Here is a 4,593-nt window from a genome sequence, read left to right on the forward strand (position 1 = left end):
TCTGCAACTTGTCGTCCAGGACTCCATACAGCTGCCTTCCATCTCCGATGCTTGCCCACAATATGGCAAGAGCCACCAGTAAACAAGGCATACTGCTTTTCACTTTCTGACAGTTTATTATATGGTGGGGCCTCTTCAGCATGCACCACCTCCTCCTTTGGTGACATTCCAAAATCTTTGCCCTCTGGCCAGTGCATGATGACTTCTAGAATGCCTGGACGACTGGGATTTCCTATTCGAGTTCGTTGTGTAATTAGTGCAGCCCATTTACTCCATGTAGCATCAGTTGCATGATGTGTAGAGGAGACCCTGCCTTTGAACATCCAGCCCAGCACGGGCAACCGGGGTGCCAGGAGGAGCTGTGCTTCAGTGCCAATCACTTCCGAAGCAGCTCGAACCCCTTCATAGGCTGCCAGTATCTCTTTCTCAGTTGGGGTATAGCTGGCCTCAGATCCTTTGTATCCCCGACTCCAAAAGCCGAGGGGTCGACCTCGAGTCTCCCCTGGAGCTTTCTGCCAGAGGCTCCAGGTAGGACCGTTCTCCCCAGCTGCAGTGTACACTACATTTTTTACATCTGGTCCGGTCCGGACTGGTCCAAGGGCCACTGCATGAACTATCTCGCGTTTAATTTGCTCAAAGGCTTGTTGCTGCTCAGGGCCCCATTTAAAATCATTCTTCTTTCGGGTCACGTGATAGAGAGGGCTTACAATCGAACTGTAATTTGGGATGTGCGTTCTCCAGAACCCCACTGCACCCAAGAAGGCTTGCGTTTCTTCCTTATTAGTTGGTGCAGACATTGCTGTTATCTTGTTGATCACATCTGTGGGGATCTGTCTACGTCCATCTTGCCATTTTATTCCCAAAAATTGAATCTCCTGTGCAGGTCCCTTGACCTTACTCCGTTTTATGGCAAAACCAGCTTTCAGCAGGATTTGGATTATTTTCCTCCCTTTCTCAAAGACTTCTTCCGCTGTATCACCCCACACAATAATGTCATCAATGTATTGCAGGTGTTCTGGAGCTTGCCCCTGTTCCAGTGCAGTCTGGATCAGTCCATGGCAAATGGTAGGGCTGTATTTCCACCCCTGGGGCAGTCGGTTCCAAGTGAACTGGACACCCCTCCAAGTAAAAGCAAACTGTGGCCTCCACTCTGCTGCCAAAGGAATGGAGAAAAATGCATTGGCAATATCAATTGTGGCATACCACTTGGCTGCCTTTGACTCGAGTTCATACTGAAGTTCTAGCATGTCCGGTACGGCAGCACTCAATGGTGGTGTGACTTCATTCAGGCCACGATAGTCTACTGTTAGTCTCCATTCTCCATTAGACTTTCGCACTGGTCATATGGGGCTATTAAAGGGTGAGCGGGTCCTGCTGATCACCCCCTGACTCTCCAGTCTACGGATCAGCTGATGGATGGGAATCAGGGAGTCTCGGTTGGTGCGATATTGCCGCCAGTGCACTGTTGTGGTCGCAATTGGCACTTGTTGCTCTTCAACTTTCAGCAACCCCACAGCAGAGGGATCTTCTGAGAGACCAGGCAAGGTGGACAGCTGCTCAATTTCCTCAGTCTCCAACGCAGCAATACCAAAAGCCCACCGGTACCCTTTTGGGTCTTTGAAGTACCCTCTCTTGAGGTAGTCTATGCCGAGGATGCATGGAGCCTCTGGACCAGTCACAATAGGGTGCTTTTGCCACTCCCTCCCAGTCAGGCTGATTTCAGCCTCCAGCACAGTCAACTCTTGGGATCCTCCTGTGACTCCAGAAATATAGATGGATTCCACCCCTTGACAGCTTGATGGCATCAGGGTACACTGTGCACCGGTATCTACTAGAGCCTTATACTTGTGTGGGACTGATGTGCCAGGCCATCTGATCCACACAGTCCAGTAAATCCAATTGTCCCCTACCTCCACCTGGCTGGAGGCAGGGCCCCTCTAATGGTCGTCACAGTGTTGGACACTTAAGTCGTGGTGAAAGGGATTATTCTTCGTTATCACAAGAGCTGGAGTAAAATCAGCTCTTCCATTCCATCTGGGAAACTGCTCACCAGAGACTGAAGCCGTAGATCTCATGGGACGATCAGTCTTGGCCCTTGCTCCCCTCTTCAGTTCACTCACCCGTTCCTCCAAGGCTGAAGTAGGTTTTCCATCCCACTTTGTCATGTCTTCTCCGTGATCCAGCAGGTAAAACCATAGGGTACCCCGTGGCGTATACCTCCTGTATCTCCTCTCTTGAACAATAGGACGCCTTTTGTTAATAGCTGAGACGTGTGTTGCTACACGTGAGGAGATGGATAAATCAGATAGATCGTCCCTCAATTGTTCGAGGTCCTGGGACAGTTTTTTCACAGCTGAGATGATGGAAGGGGTGAGATTGTCTTCGAACTCTCAGAGTTTATGAACCATTTCATCCACTGTTAGTGGTACTATGTCATTCCAGGTCACTGTTGCCAATGAATGGGCATATGATGACGGTGCATTCCGTGTAAGTTTTCGCCACATGGGTCGTGTACATTCAACTTCATCTGGATCTATAGGTGTATCCCCGTTATTCGGCTTGATGTGATAGAGCATCTCTACGATGGCCGATTCCCTCAGAGACTGGATGCCTTTGTCTATAGTAGTCCACTTGGCCGAACGACTCGTAACATCGTCCTTGTACAGAAACCTTTCTTTCACAGCTGCCAAGAGCCGCCTCCAAAGGCTGAGGGACTTTTTCTCTCTTGCAATTGCTTTGTCAATTCCCCCTTCTCTAGCAAGTGATCCCAGCTGCTTGGCTTCTGTACCTTCTAGTTCGTGACCATCGGCCCCATTGTCCCAGCATCGGAGTAACCAGGTGATGATGTGCTCCCCTGGTTGACGGGTAAAATCTTTTTGCATATTCTGCAGCTCGGTTGAGGTCCGAGGTCGAGAAGTTACCTCTTCTTCTTCTTCTTCGTCATGTGATGATGACTCCTGATCAGATTCTGGACCGGGTGGTGAATTCCGTGTTTCTTCATCTCGCTTCACCCTTTTTGCCTCCTTTTTGCTTGTTCTCTTGCGTACAGGGGCAACCGATATTGGTACGAATTGGTCCTCTGGTTTGGCTGCAGTGATTATCACTGTGGTTTGAGTAGCGACTGTACTTGTTGCTGGGGGTGGTGTAGCTACCGTGCTTGGAGCTGGGGTAACCGCGCTGTCTGTTGCAGTTGAAGTTTGAGCAGCTGCTGTACTTGCCACTGGGGTAGCTGCGCAGTCCATTGCAGCCAAAGTTTGAGTAGCGACTGTCGCTTTGCCCTCAAATCCGCCGACATTCTTTTCCTTTTGAAAGTGCTGGATAGTGTTGAACAAGGCCCTGTAAGCATAGGCCAAGGCCCAGCACGTTGCCGTGATTTGTCCATCTCTGGTATGGCCAGAATGACCACACACCTCATTTAAGTGTTTTACTAATTCTTCTGGATTTTGCAGTTGTTCGGTAGTGAAATTCCAAAGTACTGGAGGGGCCCACTGACCTAGATACTTGCCCATACTATCCCACACACCCTGCCACTCATGGCTGTCCAGCCTCAGGGAAAATCTCTCGGTCCTCCTACATCGTCGTTTGACCCCAGACAAGACCCAAACCTGAATCTGCTTAACTCTTGAAATCAGTAGTGGGCAAAACACACTCTGTATGCGTGTTAGCATGGTGATTCCCATCACCATCAGCAAACAAGTCTCAACAGCATTAAAAGGCCATTCAAAAAATTCAAAACTCTCAAATGTAAATGGTCTGAGGGGACGACTGGGAGGGTAAAAGGATGTCTCCTTCACAGGTTGAGCACCTGAGAAGGAGAAAAAAGATGTGTAATTGCTAAGCACCTCCATCATATACCTCCCAAAGTATAAAGGTGGTGACCACACTGGGAACATAAGCCAGATCAGTTTCATGATCAATGATTCTATTGTATTACAAGTCATTACCATAAGTACAATGGGACAAAAACCTTAGCCCAAGCCCCACACTTGAAAAACACTAATACAGCAAATACCAGATGGACGTAAGATACGATATACTGAAACTGTGAGATCAAGAGGAACAACCTTGAGAGCCAATAAATCAGCACTGTGACGAGTGACTATCAATCCAGTCAGATCTGTTCTTATCTCAACCCCTCGTACCCCATGTTGGGCGCCAAAAAGTACTGTCGTGGTTTAAACCCAGTCAGGTAACTTGTTCACTCACTCCCAGTGAGTGGTGCCGAGCTGACAACAATCGAGGTCCGTGTCTGTCTCCCCCCCCCACCCACACCGGGGTTCTCCCCTTCCCCACTCCCGGAGGAACAGGGAGGAGGATCGAAAAAAAGTGCAACTCCCACGGGTTGAGACAAGAACAGTCCAGCAACCAATGTACAACACAAATCACCACCTCTACTATCAACGACAACAATGATAAGGGAAAATAACAAGGGAAGAGAATACGATACCACCGGCCAAGAAAGCGAGTTCCACCGGAAGCCCCTGTCCTTCCGGGTAACTCCCAGACACCCCCCACCCCGGCCATGACGTGCTGTGGTATGGAATACCTCCCTGGCTAGCCCGGGTCAGGCGCCCCCGGTCTCTGCTTCCTCCC

The sequence above is a fragment of the Pezoporus flaviventris genome, unplaced genomic scaffold (genome assembly GCF_033815535.1).
Source record: "Pezoporus flaviventris isolate CSIRO_AGI_PZ_B2104156 unplaced genomic scaffold, CSIRO_AGI_Pfla_v1 ptg000123l, whole genome shotgun sequence".
NCBI classification, from domain to species: domain Eukaryota; kingdom Metazoa; phylum Chordata; class Aves; order Psittaciformes; family Psittacidae; genus Pezoporus; species Pezoporus flaviventris.